We start from the raw sequence: 13466 nt of genomic DNA on the forward strand, positions 1-13466 counted from the left end.
GAGGTTTTTTTCACCTTAAAGTGATTGTAAACCTTTGTGTTTGTTTTTTCTTATTAAAAAACACGTTATGCTTACCTGTTCTATTCAAAGATTTTGCAGAGGTCAGCCACAATCCTCCTCTGGGGTCCCCCACAGGTGCTCCTGTCTTTTCCTCTTCTTCAAGTGCCCCCACAGGAAGTGGCATGCGGGCAAGATCCCGAGCTGCCCTGTCTTCATATATAGATGCAGACAGTGCAGCTCAGCCGTGCCCCTGTCACAGAATTTGATGGAGCTAGTGGGAGCCAATGGCTATCAATCACGGAGAGAGACACTGCTCTCAGCCACAGCACTGGATCAAGATCAGGTAAATATAAGGGAGGGGCCGGGGGATCATTTGCACATGTTTTTTCACCTTAATGCAGGACTTTAGAACCACTATAATGCAGAGAATGCATTAAAATCCTTTTTACTTTAGAAGCACTTTACGTGGTTGGGATTACATACTATACTTTTTAAGCCTTGTTCTCATTAGATTCTTTGTCATGTCTTTACTACATATTTTATTGCAAATAAAATTTATTAAAGAAAGACAGGTGCACTCACCCACTAAAACATATAAATAAATATAAATAAAGAATTAGCATCAACATGATATAAACATGACTCAAAAAAAGAGTGCAAATATATAAAGTGCAAAAAAGAGTTCTAAATATACAGGTATATAACAAAGTCCAAAACAGTACAAAAATATACGGTATGTAACAAAATGTTCACTAAAAAAAAGTGCAGAAAGTATGTAACTCAATCACAAAAATAAAATACAAATAAATTAAAATAAAAAAATGAATAAAATTATATGTAACATAGTCCTACAAAATAAAGTGCAAAAAAGTCCAAAATTAATAATCAATGAAATCCAGTGATGAAAAAAGTGTCAATAGTGCAAAAAAAATATCCCAATAAAGTGCTCCAGTGCTTGAGTGAAACCAGACATGCAAAGTTGCTTACCAAATATTATAGATCTCAGCACTGGAGATCTAAATGCGCTCATGAAAAAAGGTAACACTCAAGTAGCCCACTCAATGGGCCATCCATCCAGCACAAATCATTAGCATATGACCAGTTTGAATGGGATTCATGACCACAGCATCCACATATATAAAATAAATGAGAAGCCTCATGGTGCAGTAAGCCTCCTTTCTTTGAGAAAGCCCTTTTGGCTGAAACATTTCCGTTGGAGCCTGATTGAGTGACGTCATTGCACACATCTGCCACTGTGAGTTACCAGTCCCAGAAGCGCAACGTCAGCATGTAGCTCCTCCTAGCGCATTTTGTGCGTATGCAGGTGATGCTAGCATTTAGTATCCCTTAAGCCATGCATGTGCACAAAAATGAGTGGGGAGGAGCTACGTGCTGCTGGGACCGGCAGCCATCTTAGTAAGTGAATGTCCCCACATGGTAGATTTACCTTTAAACTTTGGTGTATGGATAGAAGCTGATTTTATGAATACATTACTACACTATATACCTTTTCTGGGGCTTGGTTGTGGTGAGTGTTCCTCTTAGGCTTGATATATCAGTGGTGCTGGAAGCCACATGTGCAAGTGTAAGATTACAATGCAGATGGATTCCCATTCTGTGATGCTTTCTCTGCGCTAAAAATGCTGTCTGCTGCCTTTCTGATGCAGCTTAACACTTGGTTTAATAGCTGGTGAGTTTGAAAAGGTGGTAGTTTAGAGCAACATGTGGTAATATATATGGACTGTTGGATGAAAACTACATATGGACAACTGTTGGAGTTCTTATTTACCACTGAGAAGAGTCACTTTTTAAAGTCACAGTTTTGTTGGTTATTTTTGTCAGATTATCTACACTTTGGTTTTTGATTATAAGACTGTTATATTCACTTAGGCGCTGCACTTTTGTTTTCACATTTCCATTAAAATAAGCCTTTCCAGAAAGACATATAGAGGCTGCCATTCGTAATGTTTCTCTGAAAATGCTAGCTGCCTGTTTATTATGCTGACCCATTAGACCCACTTTGAGCCACTGACAGGAAAAAGTATGCTGACCAGGAAAGTCAGAGTACATTCAGTAGTTCCTCTCAATTATTCCTTTTGGAGTAGGGACACAGTTTGAATAAATACATTTTAAAAATCTGTGCTTCCTTATAACCCCTTATACCCTTAGCTACTGTATAAATATCAAAATGATAATAAACATGATCAAATCTGAAAGAGAGTGCATTTCCACAATCAATACTGAAATAAATGAACACTCAAACTGCATGTAAAAATGCAAAACTACAATACATGAAATTTCATCTTCAATAAATAATCACTGCAAAACAAAAGTGCAGGAAGTGCCCAACAATGTGCAAAAGTCCACTAAGAAGAGTACAGTATACTAAACGAGGGATGAGTTTACTCCAGTTTCTTCAGAACAGATCATATTTTTCTCTCCCAGGGCCACCCAAATGATGAAAAACTCATCTTCTAATATTAACCACTTAATTAAATGAGATGACCAAAAAACACAGATGTTATTAAGCCCCTCCAACTGCACAGAAACTCCACCAGAATGAATAATGGCTGCTGCTTTCCTTGCATATCATACTCCATGCAACCCAGGATAGAGAAAAGGACATATAGATTCTTCATTGTGCAAGCTTGTTTATTAAAACACTGAATACAAAATAGGTAAAAATGCATTTACACCCGTTTGTGCCATCACCCTGCACTAGGGAGCTAGAAAGCCCAAGCCTGTGTTAGAGTACCACCCACTTCCTATTCCAATACTAACATGCGCCCTTGCATGCATGAAGACATCACAGGGTTATTGCAACTAATCAATACGTGAATGAGCTCCCCTGGCAAACCCAAGACACATAATAGTTGTTGGCAGATGGTTTATGCAATCTTACAGTCATGTAGACAAATGTACACACAATCTTGGGCCTCTTTAACCACTTGCCTTCCAAAAGATTTACCCCCTTTCCTGACCAGGTAATTTTTTGCTATTCAGCACTGTGCTATTTTAACTGGTAATTGCACAGTCATGTAACACTGTACCCAAATGAAATTGATGCCCCTTTTTTTTTTTTTTTTACCCAATAGAGCTTTCTTTTGGTGGTATTTTATCACCATTTTTTGTGATATGAACGAAAAAAAGACTGAAAAATTTGAAAAAAAAAAAAAAAGTTATTTTCTACTTTCGGTTCTAAAAAATATCCTATAAACTCAAGTTAGTCATAAATTTAGGCTGAAATGTATTCTGCTACATGTGTTTGGTAAAAAAAAACCCAATGCATGTACATTCATTGGTTTGTGTGAAAGTTATAGTCTAAAAACTATGGTATATATATACTGGAATTTACATAGCTTTTACTTTCTGACTGCTCCTCTCATTTCTTGAGGAACTAAAATGCCATGGAAGTACAAAAAAACCCCAAAACAACCCTTTTTGGAAAGTAGACACCCCAAGGAATTTGCTGAGAAGCATGTTGAGTCCATGGAAGATTTCATTTTTTTTGCAAAAAATGTTTGGAAAATGACTTTTTTTTCCCCCCACAAAGTTGTCACTTAAATGATATATTGCTCACATATGCCATGGCTATATGTGGAATAACATCCCAAAAAACATTCTGCTACTTCTCCCAAGTATGGAGATACCACATGTGAGAGACTTTTTGGCAGCCTATCCACATACAGGCCCCCAAAATCTAATGACTACCTTAGGCCTTAAAAGGGCATATTTCCTCATATCACTTCCTCACTAGTTTTTAACAGTTTCAGAGGCCCTAAAGCGCCAGGATAGGACAAGCCCCCTCCCCTAAATGACCCCTTTTTGGAAAGCAAACACTCTGAGGAATTTGATAAGAGGCATGGTAAGTATTTTTCAGATAACATTTTTATCACAGGGTTTTGAAAAAAAATAAAAATAAAAAATATTTCAATTTTATTTCTTCATTTTCCAAAAACCTGTGGCAACGAATGAGATCTGTAATGCCCCTTAGCAAATACCTTGGAATGTTTAGTTTTCCAAAAGGGGGGGGGGGGTGCTTCTACTATCCTGCAGACATATCCTCCAGCTTTCTTGCCTATATCAACATATAAGCTTTCTGTGACCCACAATAAATGCTTAGTGGTCCCCGACCCAAAGCACGCTGTAGAAATAGGAAGAGATACCCCAACCTGAGCACACCTCACCCAGCCTAAGTGGTTAGCAGATATAAGCAGCCTCAGCTCAATTCATCCAAGCCATTCCCTCAACATGTTTCACCTCGCCCCTGGTGGGCTTTATGTTTGAAAGCTGTAGGAAGTGTCTATGGAGTATGAAGGTGTGCACCAGCACACTTGCAGTCCATTGAGAACTACAAGTCATTCTGCTGCAGACAGGACTTGTAGTTTCTTCATTCACAGATTGAGCTCCGCACAGCCATGACAATTTTGAAAGTGACAGCTGGTCCGGGGGTAAAAAACCCCCACCTGCTGTCATGGCAGAAGGGGGTAAGGAGAGTGAGAGGGGAAGTGCTGCTCAGAGATACTAGTTCTGTTAACAACCAGAGATTTGCTCACTTTTAAAGTGGATGTAAACCTCCAACATGAAATATGTATAAAGCATATTCCTCTAAAGTGTGTAAAGAGTAAAATTGTTAGCTACACCGGGCAACGTTCTTAATTTTGTGTCTTTCCTCCACATTCAAAGGCTAGAACTTTTAGGATGAACCTTTGGCTTGCTCATGAATGCAAAGCAACAGGCTCACTTATATGCCAAGTCCATATATTTACTTTTACCCTTTGCACTCTTGCTATATTATCTTGGGGAAGCATATTGTCATACCTGCTACTTACAGGTATGGGAGGAGCATCTATTTCATGCCCCTTCCTTCCATGTGTCAACACTGGTGCTTGGCGACTAACCACTCAGGCACCCAGCTGTGTCATAAGAGGGTAGGCAAAGAAAGCTTCATCTCTTCATTAGGTAAGCAAGTAAACCTGTTGCTTAGCTATGTACGTACAACGCATGGTATCACATTAGTCCGTATCAATAAAACAACATGCATTGGATACAAAAGGTCATCACTACACCTCTGCTCATACTCATCTCTAACAGCTCTAGTGTCCTGCTAGCAAAAGATTAATAACATGATTGCATAGCAAATGCAGAGTTTCTAAAACTGTCAGTTTGGGCACTTAACTGGTATATAAAAGAGAACTTTTTTTTAGAGAATCGTTCGGTATGTTCCATTTTTGTGTGCACTTTATCCTTTTCCAATGATATTCACTTTTATATTCACATATGTATTATTCATGGTAAGAGGCTTAAATTCATACATAATAAGAGCACTGCAGAAGGAGTCATTCTGATTCTTCTAACTCAGTGCATTTAATGTTGAGATTACCATTTTTTAAAGCCATATAAACAACAATGGAAAAAGGTTAATCTTTCAAGTTTAGTTCCTTCTATTAATTTTACACATTTCATGGATGAAATCCTTACGAAATTAAAACTTCAAACTAACCAAGGGAATGCATTCAATATTCAAACACTTACAGCTTCCCTAACTGAAGTGGATGAGAGACATATTTGGAAGAGATTGAACTTGTTCCCTTAGGTTGTCACAGCACACCAGAGTCTCTACTCAGTGACCAAATCAACTAAGTATTACAATAAATGTCATAAAATAAAAACTAAGTCAGGTAGATATATCTTCACAGGTGCATAAACAGTAAAGTCACCATAAACTCCAATGACATGCTGGTAGGTTAATTGGATCCTGTCTAAATTGGCCCTTGTATATGAATGTATGTTAGGGACCTTAGATTGTACACTCCTTGAGGGTTAGGGACTGATGTGAATGTACAATACATATGTAAAGTGCTGTGTAAATTGACTGCGCTATATAAGTACCTGAAATAAATAATAATAAATATTGTTATTTCTACATTAATATGCTATGTGACCTGTCTTACTTCCTTAACCATTAGCCGCCCGGCCAATGGCCGTTTGGCAGCTTCAAAAGTGTCTCTGCACTCCGGGTGCACGCCATTTGGCGTGCTCCCGCACATGCGCAGTTTGCGCTAATGCAGAGCGGCGCAGCAGTGCGATCTGTCATCGGCCGTGCACCTCGGACACGGCCGATGACAGATCCGAGTACCGGCTCCCGTTGCTGGTACCATGTGACCTGCTGTGACCAATCACAGCAGGTCACATGACAGTTGTATACAATGGATGGCTTCATTCATGCCATTCATTGTATACTAGTGCCTAGCTGTGAATGGTCACAGCTAATCACATGCACATGTCATGTGATTAGCTGTGACAAAATCACAGCTAAGCACAAAAAAAAAAAAAAAAAAAAAAGCTGAATGAATCGATTTCATTCAGGTAAATGCTTGCTTATAGCAAAGTAATTCTTTGCTATAAGCAAATTGTGTATAAAAAAAAAAAAATACTGATCACTTCCCCAAAGTAGTACAATGTTACTATGGTAACATTGTACTACTTTGGTCATAGTAAAGTATGAAAAAAAAAAAATCTTAAAATTTTTTTTAAAACAGTAATAAAAAATTAAATATAATAAAAAAAAAAAATTAAATTTTTTTTTTTTTCATACTGTCACCAGTCAGTGTCCCTGTTCACCGCCATGCCAGTTATATGATGATGCTGTACTGCACTGGTGACAGTATGTAAAAAAAAAGAATAGTGAAAATAATTTTTTTAATTTTTTCATTTTCCGAAAAATTATGACAAAAAAATACAACTTCAAAAAACTCGCCATGCCTCTTATGAAGTACGTCGGACTGTCTACTCTGCAAAAAGGGGTCATTTGGGGATATCTGTACTGTTCTGACATTCTTGGACCTCAAGAAATTAGATTGGCTGTCAGTACTTCAGGATTGATCAATATTCAGATCTATCCCATAGTTTGTGAACTCTCTAACTTTCCTACAAACTAAAAAATACATCCTAATTTGGGTTATTTTCACCAAAGACATCTCGGCCTAAATTTATGAAGAACAACTATTTATTTGTAAACTTTTATAACAGAAACAAAGAAAAATGTGTTTTTTTTTCAAAATTTTTGGTCTTTTTTTGTTAATTTAGCAAAAAATAAAAACCCCAGTGGTGATTAAATACCACCAAAAGAAAGCTCTAGTTGTGTGAAGAAAATTATAAAATTTTAGTTTGTGTACAATGTTGTATGACCGCGCAATTGTCATTCAAAGTGTGAGAGTGCTGAAACCTGAAAAATGGCCTGGGCAGGAAGGTGTAAAATTGCACGGTATTGAAACGGTTAAAACAGTAGTCAAGTCTGCCAAAAAAAAAGTCCTCCTGCAAGGTAATGACATAATGTGCTAGTATACCAGCGCATTATGAAAGACTTACCTTAAAACTGCTGAGAGGCCTTCCATCTTCACCCGTTCTTCCTTTTAGGTTTTCGGGCTCCGGACATCTGAATGGCCAGGCCAAATGAATTCATTCCTGCACATGTGCATGGGAGTCATGATTGCGGCACAGTGCTCTGGATACTCGCTATGCCTTCAATTCAGAGCGTTGTGCGTATGTGCAAGTGACATCACCGGCTACAGTAATAGAGAATATCTCCTAAATGGTGCACGTTTATTAGGAGATATTAATTGTATCTACAGGTAAGTGTTATTATAATCTTACCTGTAGGTACAAGTGACCATGCAGTGTTTACTACTGATTTAAAACATAGTGATTCTATTTAGCCAGTCTTTAAATCCAGACCCAAATACCAAACACAATACAAAGTCCTGACCATATACCTTTCCTTACTAAAGTTAAAGCAGTTCAGCTTGGTTACGACCATGATTAGATAGTGAAGGAACAGCAGCTATATGATGAGTTATTTTCTGCACTTCCATCGACCAATCAGCAAGCTTCATTTGCTATATTCGTGGACCTACGTATTTAAGTAAAACCTGATTGGTTCATAATGATGTCCCTTGTTCTCCAAGTCTGAGTGGAAATGCGCAGAGTATTACAAGAAGTACAAAAACAGATTGAGGTACTATCTAAAAGCACATTTAGGCAGTTACCTACATAACCTGGTAATTCGCTTAAATATAGAGCATGTTGATATCTGCCTACATTTACACCTCCCACTGAACTTTGGACAGATAAAAACACAAATACAGTTATGTATTTATTTTTTAGAAATTAGTTTGAAAGTAACTTGCAAATATACCTGAAACTGTCTTGACCATCCCTACAGCCCTGGGAGAGGAACCAAGCACTGGGAGCCAAATGGGCTGTACTCCATGCACACATGCTGGCAGAGAACATGCTGTCTTGTGAAGAGAAGACAGTAAGCAGAACGGGGGCCTCAGCAATGTTCTAATGTCCTTCACTTATCAGTCAACAGGCTGATGGAGGGTTCTTGAACAAGCTGCTGATGTGGTGGAAGTCGAGAACATGGCTAGGATACATGGGTCACAATTCTGGTTAAATAGAACTCTATATTCTTTGGCATGTAAAACAGTTTCCATACATTTCAGACTTGTACATATTGTGCCAACCAGAAAAAACAGCAACTGCACTAAAGTCAGGACTTCTACTTACTTTTTCGTTTATTCTGAGTTTTATATAACTGCTGGTTTTTCACTATATGTCTGGCTTGGGCTGCTTTTTTTTTTTCGATTATGTTCACTGGGGTGACAATGAGGGTATTACTGAACCTATGGAATGCTCTGGCAGCATCATCCAAGTGAGGTTTATTCAGGAGAGAAGGCTACAAACTACTTGAGGGATTGTGATTTTAGCATACCCAAGTGCAAAAGGTGAATAAAGTTGTGAAAATATGTATGTGTTGTTCATTTTGCTATTTCTTCATTTAAAGAGTAGCTGCTCTTTATAAATGGAAATCCAACTCCACCTTGTCCTCACCATCAAAATCAAAGACTGGACTATAAAACTCAGATGCAGATAGAACATATTAGTGTCCTCTTATAATACAGCAAACTTAGTTTGGAAATGGCCATTATGCTGTATGGCTAGGTTTGGAACAAAGGCAATATGAAAATACAAATTAATTATACATTCCTACCAGAACACCAGAGGCTTTTTGGGATGAAGAAAGAGGGGTTTTAAGTAGTTACCCTTCAAGCATTGCAAAAAACAATGGTGATGTGCAAAGTACAGTAATCGATCAGCTTTGTTTTGATCAATTTGCTGTGGTCACAGTGGTGAAAGACAGACTCTGATGTTGGTTATTGCACTCTACACTTAATGTTCTTTAATAAATTGGTCACTATGGGGTTAATTCATTAGGTTTTAACAAAGAAACCTGGAAGCCGATTGGTTTCTATGCTGAGCAGCACCAGATTTTGTACTCTCCAGCTTTAGTAAATCAACCCCTGTGCATTTGTTTTTACTTTTTAGTATAACACAAAGGACATTCAGTGCAGCATCCAGAAAGCATTTAGATGAAACAGAAACCTTTAGCAATCTACAAAAGACAGTTTCCACCTCCAAAAAAGATTTTTTACAACACAAGAACATTACATATCTTTGCCTGTAGTAGAGATTTATTCTTATTTATAAAAGTATTAAAACTGGCTCATGACTTCTTTGATCCAAAACATTTTTTCTAAGATCAAGCTGCCCAAACCAAAGTTTTTCTAGTACTTTTTACAAGCATCATTTTATGTATTTTTTGCAGATGTATGCCTATTATTGTGGTAATATACCAGGAATATATAACCAGACATTCTGTACTCAATAACACTATTGTAACATTAATAAAGAACAATTTCAGTATATTACAATACAAGAAAGGCTGACAAACCAGAATGACAGAGGCACACCCTGTGCTAAGCCACGTGCTGAAGAACATGTATGAAAAGCACTTCAATTAATGAATTACAGTGTATCCAAACCCACTAACAAACATTTTACAGGTATACAGAACCTTATCAGTTCTTGGATTCAGTGGCTGCATTTTGTTTTCTTCTTTTTACAGGCTGCATTTTTTTGATTGTAAGGGAAGAAGATTTTTACCTAACTGCATTCTATGCAGTAAGGTAAAAAACTTTCTGAGTGCAGCTTCCCCCACAGCACCCCTAAATATATACCTGAGCCAGGTGCCGATCCCTATCCAGCACTGTACAGAGAGCGGAGGCTGTCTTGGTTCTCTTGCTCCTCTTTGGCCCAGGTACAGCAGCAGGAGCCAGGGACAAAGGAAGCAGGTTACGGGGCAAGGCTCGGGTGCGAGCACACACAAGTGCCCCCATAAAAAGCGGCTTGTTCTGGAGGCATTTGGCAGGGGGGAGGGGCTAGGAGTGCCGGTGGGGAAAGTGAAGGATTAGGGCTGCTCTGTGCAAAACCACTGCACAGAGAAGGTAAGTATACCATCTTTGTCATTTTAAAACAAGAAAAAAAACCTTTAATATTACTTTATCACCTGGTGAACCTGCTAGCTACTCATTATACTGTATCTATAGAGAAGCAGCACTGTCAACCTATGTCAATGTATTAGGATCACTTCTCCACAAGGTAGGGGTAGATGTTATGTAGTCCACAAAGGTAAAAACTGTGAGGTTAACCAAGGCTAATACTGTAGGTCTGCTTGAGATGTTGCTGCAAAGTGCTCACGACGACACTTGATTTGTTACAGGAGCAAAATTTTTAAAAAAATTTTTTATGACAAGCAGATATGACCAAGGATTTTCTCTGATATATTTACCAGATCAAAAGGGAACAGATAATTGTACAGTTCATTGTTAAGGTTTACATATACTTTAATTGAATATACATAATATGGCAATTATACAACAGACTTAAAAGCAAATTTCTTGTACAGTATAGTATACAGTGAATATAAAAAGTATACACACCCCTGTTAAAATGTCAGGTTTCTGTGATGTAAAAAAAAATATGAGACAAAGATAAATCATTTGAGAACTTTTCCCACCTTTAATGTGACCTACAAACTGCACAACTCAATTGAAAAACAAACTGAAATCTTTTAGGGGGGTGGAGTAAACATAAAAAAATAAAATAATGTGGTTGCAAAAGTGTGCACATCCTCTTATAACTGGGGATGTAGCTGTGTTCAGAATTAAGCAATCACATTCAAAATCATGTTAAATAGGAGTCAGTACACACCTGCCATCATTTAAAGTGCCTCTGATTAACCCCAAATAAAGAGCTTCCAAAGCATCAGAGGGATCTCATTGTTAAAAGGTATCAGTCAGAAGAAGGGTACAAAAGAATTTCCAAGGCATTAGATATACCATGGAAGACCGTGAAGACAGTCATCATCAAGTGGAGAAAATATGGCACAACAGTGACATTACCAAGAACTGGACGTTCCTCCAAAATTGATGAAAAGTCGAGAAGAAAACTGGCCTGAGAGGCTGCCAAGAGGCCTACAGCAACATAAAGGAGCTGCAGGAATATCTGTTGTCACATATACCACACAGCCAGTACTTTCCAATCTTCCATAGTCTTCATATGTCTGGGCTATGGGGTAGAGTGGCAAGACAGAAGCCTTTTCGTACGAAGAAAAACATCCAAGCCCCGCTAAATTTTGCAAAAACACATCTGAAGTCTCCTAAAAGCATGTGGGAAAATGTGTTATGGTCTGATAAAACCAAGGTTGAACTTTTTGGCCATAATTCCAAAAGATATGTTTGGTGCAAAAACAACACTGCATATCACCAAAGGAACACCATACCCACTGTGAAGCATGGCGGTGGCAGCATCATGCTTTAGGGCTGTTTTTCTTCAGCTGGAACTGGGGTCTTAGTCAAGGTAGAGGGAATTATGAACAGTTCCAAATACTAGTCAATATTGAGACAAAACCTTCAGGCTTCTGCTAGAAAGCTGAACATGAAGAGGAACTTCATCTTTCAGCATGACAATGACCCAAAGCATACATCCAAATCAACAAACGAATGGCTTCACCAGAAGAAGATTCTAGTTTCTGAATGGCCCAGCCAGAGCCCAGACCTGAATCCGATCGGAAATCTGTGGGGTGATCTGAAGAGGACTGTGCACAGTAGATGCCCTCGCTATCTGACAGATTTGGAGTGTTTTTGCAAGGAAGAGCGGGAAAATATTGCCAAATCAAGATGTGCCATGCTAATAGACTCATACCCAAAAAGACTGAGTGCTGTGATAAAATCAAAGGTGCTTCAACAAAGTATTATTTTAACCACTTGTCTACAAGGCACTTTTTACCCCTTCATACCCAGGCCAATTTTCAGCTTTCAGTGCTCTCACAATTTGAATTACAATTGTGCGGTCATGCAACACTGTACCCATATGAAATTTGTATCAGTTTTTACACATAAATAGAGCTTTCTTTTGGTGATATCTAATCGCCACTGGGTGTTTTATTTTTGCACTATAAACAAAAAAAAGCAAAAAATTAAAAAAAAAAGTTTTTCTTCGTTTCTATTATAAAATTTTGCAAACAGGTCATTTTTTTCCTTCACTGATGTGCGTTGATGAGGCTGCACTGATAGGTAGCAGTGATGAGCACTGATAGGCAACACTGATGGGCACTGATGAGGTGGCAAGGATAGTCAGCACTGATGATGCTGCACTGATTTGCAGCAATGATGGGCACTGACTGACAGCACTGCTGGGTAGCACTGCTTGGTGGCACTGATCATCATGATCTGTTCTGTGACAATTGCAAGTTATCGGCAGTACTTTCCTCACGCTGTTCTGAACTGGACAATCGCGCTGTAGCCGTCATTTGGCTATAACGCGGTTGGCAAATGGTTAAGGGTGTACACACTTACACAACCATATTATTTTAGCTTTTTATTTTTACTTCCCTCCACCTAAAAGATTTCAGTTTGTTGTTCAACTGAGTTGTACAGTTTATAGGTTACATTAAATGTGGAAAAAGTTCTAAAATTATTTGTTTGTCTCATTTTTTTACATCACAGAAACCTGACATTTTAACAGGGGTGTGTAGACTTTTTATATCCACTGTAGCTGTATTTCTAATCTATAAATGTAATACTCTATAAACATTTACTAGTGATAAGGCTTAACATAACTTCCATTTATTTGATATTTTAAAAACAGCTACATTTTAAGTGATATGGTACTAGATTTTAGCGCTTATAAAATAAACAAACAAAGTCAACATATTAAATGAAATTTTTGGGCATCTTTTGGACTTTGAGCACCATTGTGCTTTAATATGGTTATGTTCAATGGTGATTTGTAACATATATACGCACTCTGCAATATTAATGCTCTGTTATATATGACAGTAATTTGAGTGTGAGTGTTTCACAGTGGTATGTGGTATTTATATTCAATTTACAGTACTGACACTTTGCTTCATATTTGTTGCTATATTTAACCAGTTAGCACCAGTAGCACAAGATTAGCACTTCTGTATAATCATTTGTATATTTGCACCATTTCTGCTAGCAGCTGTTTATATATTTTCACTGTAATGCAAGTCATATCTTTTTTTTAACCCTATAATA

At 37.9% G+C, this 13466-nt stretch overlaps 1 protein-coding gene across 5 annotated transcripts in view; it reads right to left on the minus strand.

Annotated features, from left to right (window-relative positions):
- The window catches only part of VRK2 (VRK serine/threonine kinase 2), a 130907-nt gene that overhangs the window by 46016 nt on the left and 71425 nt on the right, over positions 1 to 13466 (minus strand). The window lies entirely within an intron of this gene.

This window comes from Staurois parvus, unplaced genomic scaffold (assembly GCF_062004578.1).
Source record: "Staurois parvus isolate SC_StPar_1 unplaced genomic scaffold, SC_StPar_1.0 ptg000070l, whole genome shotgun sequence".
Lineage (NCBI taxonomy): Eukaryota > Metazoa > Chordata > Amphibia > Anura > Ranidae > Staurois > Staurois parvus.